At 39.3% G+C, this 10,274-nt stretch overlaps 1 protein-coding gene across 3 annotated transcripts in view; it reads right to left on the minus strand.

The window, feature by feature from the left end:
* cacna2d3a (calcium voltage-gated channel auxiliary subunit alpha2delta 3a) overlaps nt 1-10,274 on the minus strand; it is a 184,842-nt gene that overhangs the window by 23,183 nt on the left and 151,385 nt on the right. The window lies entirely within an intron of this gene.

Genomic DNA, 10,274 nt, shown 5'->3' on the forward strand with positions numbered 1-10,274 from the left:
ATAAAGAACAACTGTGCATGATTCCTAAGAAATGTTTAATTGGTTAATGGTAAAAGGACTGCATTTTTATAGCGCTTTTAACCAGTCCTTGAAGACCTCCCAAAGCGCTTTACAATGCACACACCCATTTACACACACACTCACACACCGATAGTGGAGTCAGCCATGCAAGGTGCCTAACTGCATATCAGGGCATTATGGGTTCAGTCTTGCCAAGGACACTTAGACATTAAACTCGGAGAAGACCGGGAATCGAACCTTGGTCAAGAACAAGTGGTCTACCTCTTGAGATATGTCGTTAGTCAAAGTAACGGTCAACAGTAAGCAATAATAGTCAAAATAACCCTATCCTGGCATCCAAAACTATCTTCTTCAGGTCTTTCTTCCTAGCTGGCAGATGATGTCATATTTCGCCGTTATCAATTTGATTACCATGGCTCTGATAATTATCATGCATCTTTAAGAATGCATTTACTTTATTCTCCATAAAACACTGCAAATTTGATCAATTCTGCCAAGCGTCGGACCTGGTAATTTAGCTTGGAACAAATGATGGCTGAGATGTCCAGTGCCTCGCATCTATGATAAAGAGGTAAAGAGTAGCCACAACCAATGTTCCCTCTAAGTTGTGCGCGTGCGCAATCGCGCACTCCCCGCACATTCTTAGCCGCAAGAAAATCTATCCAGCGCAATGTTCCCTCTAAACTGCGCGTGTGCGCAATCGCGCACTACCCAGAGCTTTTCCGCGCACAAGAAAATCTAGCCAGCTCACAAAAATCAGGGCTCGAAACTGCTAATTAAGAAGTGAATTAAGTCAAAGTTACAGTGCATGAAAGTAAAAATACACGGGTTCCCCTGACGTTGTGTTCTAAATGCGGTATTTTGAAGTCAAGGTCGAAGTAGAACGAAGTAGAGTAAAGTCAGTAGAGCTTTTCGAGAACCGGCTTCTTCGGCTCGGCTCACTAAAAAGAACCGGCTCGTTTGGGTCCTAAACGGCTCTTCAGGGTGTTTTTGCTTTTTTTATCCCTATAAGACCAAAAATTATGTAAAATTATGCACAAAATGACTTAAAGGAAGGGGGAACAGAACACAAAAGAAAAAAATACCCAAATTAAAAAGCAGTGAAAAGCTGAGAAAAAAACAGAAAAAAGAAGGAAAAATTCAGAAAAAAAGCCAGAAAAGGAAAAGAAAAGAAAGAAACAAAAAGAAAAAAGTTACAGCTAGGAAAAAATAAACACGATGAGATTTTTTAAAGGAATTTAAAAAAATGGGAAAAAAACAGGGAAAAAGAAGAAAAAGTTTGTGTCGCATTCAAAAAATTTCCAATTATACCAAGTAAATCTTGTTGCCAACATTGTAATTCCACTAAAAAATGTGATTAAATACAGTTGTGTATCGGCACCCGACTAAATTAAGCCCCCAAAAATGTTAGTATTATGCGACAAAAGATACCAGGAAAAAAAAGAAATGGAAATCTTGTGAAAGCATTGTTGTAAAAACAAATGACGTTTGTAGGCCCTACAACCTTTGCAATATTACATTAGTCAATTCATTCAAAAGTGAATTTTTTTTTTACATTGCTGAAGTTTTGGACATGTTTGATAATTAAATATCTTGCCACACTTGAGATTATGGTGGCTCACTGTTGTTTCAAGCGTTGCTCACCAACTTTGTGTGAACGCTCAGACCCGTGGAAAGTTAGAGGGAACATTGGCCACAACCCACTAATGCTACTACTTCTATAAAAAAAAATCTAAATATATTCCAATAAGAAACATAAATGCTCAGATTCTTATCTTGGCCAAGCTTTCCTGGGCTTTCACACATCACAGAGAGGCAAAGAACAAGTTGTAGTACTACTTCTGAAAAAAATCAAAATATATTATAATGAGGAATTTAAATTCTTATAATATTTTTAGTGTGACATATTTATTGACAAGCTCTCCAGTGCCTCACACAAATTATGAAGAGGTAAAGAGGAGACATGATGAGAACATGAATGCTTAGAACTTTTTTTTACAAATAGTGTTGGTATGCATCATGTATCATATGATTGAATATTTTAGCATAGCGAGTGACTATCAGCTTTTTTTCTTCTATTGGGTCGATAAATATAATGTAGTATTCGGACCTTTGTGGTCTGATTACTATCCTATTGGATGTACAGTATTTATTCCTGCAGAGTGGGTTAGACTACTCGGTTTTACATTTTAATGAAAGTTCACTTGTTAAAAGACTCACAAATACATTACAGGCTACGTTTTGTGTCTATCTGATTGTTAAGGGCAGCGTCCGATTTTAGCCGTGGCCCAGAGGGAACAGGTGCAGATTATCTCATCCTAAGCTTTGCCAGATCCCTTAGCAGCCCACCGATTCTACGCCCACCAAGAAAACCCAAGAGGAAAAGCTAATTTAAGACCCGAGCGAGGCAATGGAAAAGACAGCCCAGCTCATTATGCCAAAACTATACCACTTTTTTCAAAAACACAACAGAAAAACTGACTGCCAGGAATAAAAATAACCAGGGTGGGAAACATCCAGTTCCCATCGGCAGTTTATAGAGATCTGTCGAAAAGCATTATAGGTAATAAGAAACAGTCGAGTTCTATTTCCCGGGCTACGATTTACGATGGCGTCCGGGTCGGTATTACACATGAGCTGGTTTTGGAATTCAAAGATGAAGAGTCTTAAAAATGCAGTCCAAATCCACTCATTGCCGGCATCCTATCGGGCATAAAGCGACGACAGGCGGCTTAATGCCAACTGGTAATTGGAATTCCACTCAAACTCAAAGACGTTTGAGCAAAAGAGTGACGTAATGCGGGGTAAGAAATCCAAACGTGTCATTCGTGTATTTTGGGGATTTGATTTAAGAACCAATGACACATGCAATTAAAATAGTCACTGAGATAGTATTTGGACAGACTAAGTAAGTTGCGCACTGCGGGTTTATAGTGCAAGTCATATTGTAAAGTAATAAACAAAAAATGTAGTTGTCTCAAAAAAAACAAGGTGTTAAAAAACAAAAACAAATCACGAAACAAACCTGCAGTGGCAATGGCAAAGATGATGACCTTGGACTTTTTTTTTTTTTTTTTATAGTTTGGTCAGGGGTGCCACTTATACTCCAGTGAGACTTATTAGTAAAATCATTCACACTGTCATGGTTCCCCATGGCGCCTAATTGGCCCCGCCCCTTCTGCGCCATTTGCGGCTTGTTGACTGATTGGCTTCCCCCCCATTTAAGCTCCGTGCTCTCACTTACCCTTTGTCGGTCCGTCAACGAACCTCTGCACCCGCAAGACGTGGGTTTTGACTCTGTCCGGTTTCCTGCTTGTGTTTTCTTTCCGGTATCGTTCCCGTCTTTTTTGCCCGGCTATTTTGTAATATCAATCTCCAGTTTCGTTTTCTGTTTATTTTCGGGGACTCGCATACTCAAAAATCTATGGGGCCCACCAGAGATGTATTGGTCCCCAAAATTTGTGTTATCGAGGTTGAAATTGTAAATCGGCTACAAATATATAAATAAATATATAATTCTATATATTCATTCAGTTTTAATCATCACACTTAATTGGTGATATAAATCAGTTATCACTTCAGATTTTTCAGTTCACAAAAATATTGTACATTATACAAAATAATATTTCTGAAATATTAGTCTATATATTCATGCAGTTTTTCAGGTCATATATTCTTCGTGGTTTGCTGTCCCGCCACAGTTGTAATGCCTTCTCAAGGTCCAATTGCAGCAACGGAATTTCCATAGCTAATTTGTGGTTTTCATTGTCGTTGTGCCGATCCAATGTGCTTTTCTGAAAGTTCGTATTGCGAAATGATTTATGCAATTCACTTTTTTTGTCACGCTGGGTGCATGCATCACAGAAGATTTAGTCTCCATTATCATCCTCCTCATAGCGTAACCAGGAAAATAATTGAGTCCATTTTGGCAGAAAAGTCATTTTCTTGCTAGGAGTATTCTTTTGTTTATCTTTCGTCGAATCGTTCGATTCAAAACACGTGTTCTCCTTGTCTTTGCGGCCTTCTGAAGAATTTCTCCGCCGTTTTTTCGTGACGGAATTATTGCCGTTGTTACCACTTTCTGTATTATGTTTCGACTTACTACCGACACTGTAGTAATTACCAATTTTTTGCACCTAATACCAACTGTTTTTACAGAGGCATACTTCTCTTTCACTCGACAACCACCAAAACAATGACGTCATCTCAAAGCACCGAGATCTCGTTTGCCGTGATCTACGCGAGACCAAAACAACAATGGCGGATCTGCCTGACGAAAAGTTTGGAGTGCTGTAAATCTTTGTTTAAAAAAAAAAAAAGTAATCGGGTAATAATGACAATTTGGTGTCAAAAAGTTGCGTCTCGTGGACCCACGTTGATTTGACACAATGCGTCCCCAGCAAAAATCTCCTGCTCGTCTAGGACGCAGGGACGCGGGCAAATGAGAACACTGCTCATGATATATAATATGTGTAAAGTGGGCGTAGGACAGTACTTTGAGCTAATGGACGCTGTAAATGGGACACACAACACCACATTTCACCTAACCTCCAAAATTCTTGAGCAAAACAAAGGATGTTTCTGTGAAGACAAAGGGAGTCCTTTCAGAGATTCAGCAAGGTTTTAGTGAAACAGGTTTCACTTTTACGAATTCACCACTGCTTGGATTTCTTGACCATTGATATTATTCTGGAACAACGGCTTGGGAAGGATGATCGTCAATCATGCCGTGCTTCAGGTGGCCATTCAGCCGATTCTGTGAGGGACTAGTAGTATTTTCTCATTTAAATAGTTTGTATTGACTCTGGGTGTCCCACTTTCCACATTTCCTCAATTTGATTAGACCAGGGGGTCAGCAACCTTTTCGTTGTGGAGTGCCACTTTCAAATTTCCTTGTAAATCAGTGTGCCACACCAGGATTAATGACTCGCACAATAATTTTTTTTATATCCAACAGAGCTGTAATTTTACACCAGTCCAAATATACAACTTGGATATACATTGAAATCGCATAACTGACCAATTTTATCTTCCACTATTCTTGTTCATCAACAAACTAAAAAATGAATGTGAGCAACATGTGGAAAGGCAGATATCCATGACTTCAACCATTCTTCATCAACAATGAACTACAATCAAAAAAGAAGTGATATGGACAGCTACCATACAATTCATCAATAAAATCTTATTTCAGAACTTCAAAACTTGAAACACACACACACACATAAGGGCTTTTTATTCAGGAGCTATCAAGGGGGGTGTGGGTGGGGTCGTTCGCGTTTGGCAGGCATTTTACTGGACAAAATCTGACTCCCCTGCTAATATGGACCCTGTTTGAGATATAGACTTGTGACTTCTAGGGTAGCTTTCTGTGACATAAATATGTCAGCACGGTGATTTTGAAGAGCTTCAGAACGTTTCTCATAATTTTACTATTATTAATACAGTGGGACCTCGCTACTCCGCGGTTCCACGTTCGCAGGTTCAGAGCTTCGTGGGTCTAAGAAATAATAATAATAAAGTAAATGAATTTTTAAAATAAATAAATAAATATTTAAAAAATAAATAAAAAAATTTAAGCATTCTTGAAGGGGCGATTTTCACTTTTCGGCGGTGGTTTTCGTCCCCATTAACCGGGTCTAAAAATAATAATATATATATATATATATATATATATATATATATATATATATATATACATATTTATTTTTTTAAGCATTTTTGAAGGGGCCTCGCTACTTCGCGGATTTTCACTTTTCGCGGGTGGTTTTGGTCCCCATTAACCGCGATAACCGAGGGATTACTGTAATAAAATAGTAGTAATAAAACGAACTACATTTGTCGAACACCTATTCAGTGGAGGTATTCCCCTGTCGTTAAATCCCGAAGCCAAAAAAACATAATAGGTTTAAAGTGTGTCTTACTTTGCAAACAGTATAGGCAGGGAAGTCCGATTTTAAATTTAAAAAAAAAAAAAAAAGATTTGTTTACACCGCGCAATCCAATGCAACCAGGGTTTCATTCACAATAAAATACATTCCATATGGCTATTATAGTACATCAAATAAAGGCTATTTGTGTACAATTAGTTGTGATCGTGGATATCATAGCGTACATTGATTCGTCTCCAGTGTTGGTGACTTTTTCTTCCACGTTTACAAAGGCATTTTGTAGAATACGATCGTGCTTTATTGTTTTAATAAACGTGTTATATAGACTACGATCGCTTAATTTTTTAATTTGCTCGCTTTATTTTTTTAATAAACTCATTATGTAGAATGCGATCGCTTTTGTCGGAGCGCAGCAGAATGCACCTTCATGCGAGGGAGGAGGACTTTGCAGGGGAGGGTTGGACACAGCGCGTTTTAATGTATCCGCCTTTTCAGACTCGTCCTTGAATTCATGTTCATGTTTTATCTCGTAATGACCTTTAACACTTGACGTGCGATGTACAACGCTCTCGAGGCATAATGCGCAAACAGCACGGTAATTTTTTGCACAAAGCCCCATTCGTCTATCCACGATGGCTGGAAAGAACGAGATTTTTCCGCTTGAGGAGCCGTCATGATTCGGCCGTCGTGATTCGTTCATTTATCGCGCGCCGGTGTTTCGATTGCCGGTTAAAACAGATCTCTCCACCTCTGCGAGGCACCGCGCAGACACACGCTCACCGTAAAGCCGCTAAACAATGAAAGCACGCAATGAAAATGTCTACATTTCAGGTAAAAATGCGCATTTAAAAAAAATCATTGTTACTATGAGGTGCGCTCGCGTGCCACTGGTTAACCCCATAGGTTGCCGACCCCTGGATTAGACTTTTGAAAGACATTGATTTGATGCAGTGCCGTGTCTCCATCATCTCCATCATGGCAGAGTTGTGAAACTGCAGGCTATCTAGTCTACCAAGTAGCATTGTCAAAAACCAATGTGTTTTGTCATTAAGATGGTGACGTAATATCAATCTAAATAGCAAAATAAATGAATCCACCCCCACAAAAAGGTATAGGAATGTGTATGACAAAGATATTTCTTAACTCACTTACTCAAACCTCAACTAGAAGCTCAAATAACGTGCAGGAGGTTCAACACCAACATTTTTTGGAGTCATCCATACGATGTGTGGTCCTCCGAGGCTTTCCAGAATCGCTGCCGAGTCTCAGAGTCATGTATTCTTTTTTTCTTGCAGTGATATGATGCACACCTAGGATTGGTTTTCTTCTAATGCATACAGGCTGTACATCCCGGCATTTTTAGTGTACTTTCACCAGAAACTACAACGGAAATCTAAAATTAATCAAGTATAAATAACGGCTTATTATTACAACAAAACGGAGAGAATATCTTTAATTCTGAAAACTCAACCTTTATTGGCTTCCTTTGTTGGTAGATTTCTGTGGAAATCATAATCCAAGGCTGCCAGGGGCCCTTTTGCTTCATAAACAGGCGGAATAAATGATTTTTTTTTTGTGGTTCTGGAAGCTCTCAGGTTCCGTTGATTTTGTAGTTTAACATAGGCTAGGTTCACACTGCATTCTGATTATTTGGTATAATCTGCTGTTTTTGTGAGATTGTTCACATTTCCAACTAAATGAGACTTGTATGTGACTTCATTTCCTGTGGGAACGGCACAAGTTTTGGTCCACATGCACAGAAGTGGACATGTGGCGTCACACGCAATGCGCTCGAGTTTGCGGAAGTACTCATGGATGTCAACAGCAGAGCGTTGTCCCCCGAGATTTAAATTAAATCCAAAACCTCACTTTCCCCACACTTAATGAACTCCGTGTAGTGTGATCTGAATGAAAATATTGTTAATTACCACTAGAGGTCTTATAAATAAACGCTACTGTTTTTCAAAGTAGTGACGTGGAGCAACATGTTGATGTGAAATATCACATAAACATGCTATTTCAAAATGCTCTTGGGTCATTAAATTAGCATTTAGCACTGCGGCACAGTGGTTAGCGCTTGTGCGGCACAGTTCATGTCATGGGAACCTGTCGTGGGTTCAAATACAGCTCCAGACATCCTGTGCGGAGTTTGTATGTTCTCCCCGTGCTTGCGTGGGTTTCCTCCGGGCACTCCGGTTTCCTCCCACGTTCCAAAAACATGCATTTCAGGTGAATTGGCCGGTCCAAATTGTCTCTAGGTGTGAATGAGCGAATGAGTTGTCTGTCCCTGTGTGCCCTGCGATTGGCTGGCAACCAGTTCAGGGTGTCCCCTGCCCACTGCCCGGAGATGGATGGGATGGGCTCCAGCCCCCCCGCGACCCTAATGAGGATAAGCGGTACGGCTGATGAGATGAGATGAGATGACATAATTGATGAACATATTGGTATTATGGGTACCAAAATATCTAAAATATTGGCAAAAAATTACAAGAAAATTTATATTGTTGGTGACTTTGAGTCTGAATCCAGTTGTATGTGATGGAATGCTGGCTGTTCCATGACTTAGAAAATAATCAAGTGTTTAGCCTTCATGAATGTGTGAAATCGTCCGCCGTGGTTATTGAATTCTCCGCTTCCTCCCGACTGATTAAAGACAGAATAGTGACGTCTGCAGCTTATAGATAACATGCAGGGCGCATAAATGCAAATATAATTTTCTCAAGCTTTCAGAATTTTAAAAAATGAACCTTAGTATGATAGTTCATGTCATTTTGCCTATTACTCAGATCAACATTTTTCGTTTTACCAAATGAAGGTTTGAACCACCAAGAGGCACTAAATATTGTGCACTGTCCCTTTAATGAATGGAGGGAAAGGTATTGTCGGTGGGAGTTCAGCCAATCATACATCTGTATTTTCAAGATACCATGATGCATACCAAAAGCAGAACAGCGTATTATATGAAGTCGGCCAATTATAAAAAGAATTTTAGAGACATAAGTCATCATACACACGAACAGGGTCATGTTAGCGAAAGTAACAATCTGTGTGCCCTCTTCGTATTTCTTGATAATTGCAAGCTTTGAGTCCATTGTTTTCATGTTTTTGATTCTCCCTTTGGCATCACTGCAGCTTTGGACCCATAGTACAATAAATACACTACAAAAATCATGTCTTATTAGGAAGAGCAAAGCATTGTGGGAGTTAGTTTAGCCAGTAGTTTATCTGTATTTTCTTGATGTTGTGACATAAACCAATAGCTGACTAGCTACAAAGTCTGATAGCAGACAGGCATTTTAGATAAAAAAAAAACTTGTCATAGGCTCGAACAATGGCAAAGATAGTAATGTGATTTTGTGCATGCAAAATATTGTGTTGTTGATGTGTTATGATGGGGAAAACAGCAGCAACAAGGGGGCCAAGAAAAAAATCGTATTCCACATTGGACTGTGAACTATTGGGCACCGTAAGCTGAGGGTCTACTGTATCTACATGTCAGGAAGAGGACGACTCATTTAGCCATAGATATTGGTGGACAACATCCACCAAGGTTACATTGAGATATTCAACATTACAATAATAATTATTTTCATTATTTTCTCTCATCCTCTGTCTGTTTGCATAACTCTTTGTAGTGAGCTGAAAAGAGCTTAGTAAAAATGAAAAAAAAAAAAATCAATTCAGATTTCTGGCAACAGCTTAATATCCGCTTTGTGTGCATTGGTGCGTTTTTTTTTCTTCCTTTTTTTTTCTAACTGTGCTAGGAGCTTGTTCTGCCCGCGTCACGTGCTTATTAGCATCAGCACAGTGTCCTCTTGCACATGATATTCTGCTCCATAGTCCACTTGCTGTAGAAATTAAAGGGACGTTAAATGTCATATGCACGCTGACCTAAAGATTTAGGGGGTGCAGCTGTCCCCTGGGATGTGACACTTGTGTGATATAACTGTGGGCACGGAGGAAAAATCACGGAAGAAGCAGATGTATACATTTTTTGAAGCGAAACAAATCAGAATAGAGGAAACCATTGTAGCAGAAAAGAGATGAGCGACAGTCAGACTGACAGAAAGAAACAAGCTGCAAGCAAAACAGAGCGAGAATGAAAGAGAAAAGGCGAAAAGGAGATATAAAAGACATAGAAAGGAAGATAGTAAGCAAAAGATATAGATAAGGAGAAACAGAGAACAAGACAAAGCAGGAGAGCAATAGAGAGGGAGAAAAAGAGAGAGCAAGAGAGTGAGAGGTAGAGAAAGAGAGAGAGTGAGGATGAAAACAAGCAAAATAAGAGAGAGTGGGAGTGCAAGGGCAGAAAAAAAGATCAAGAGAGAAAACAACAAGAAATGAACAAGTGGGAAGAGAAGA

Source organism: Urocampus carinirostris, chromosome 3 (assembly GCF_059441175.1).
Source record: "Urocampus carinirostris isolate Australia breed hairy pipefish chromosome 3, RoL_Ucar_1.0, whole genome shotgun sequence".
In the NCBI taxonomy this organism is placed as follows: Eukaryota; Metazoa; Chordata; class Actinopteri; order Syngnathiformes; family Syngnathidae; genus Urocampus; species Urocampus carinirostris.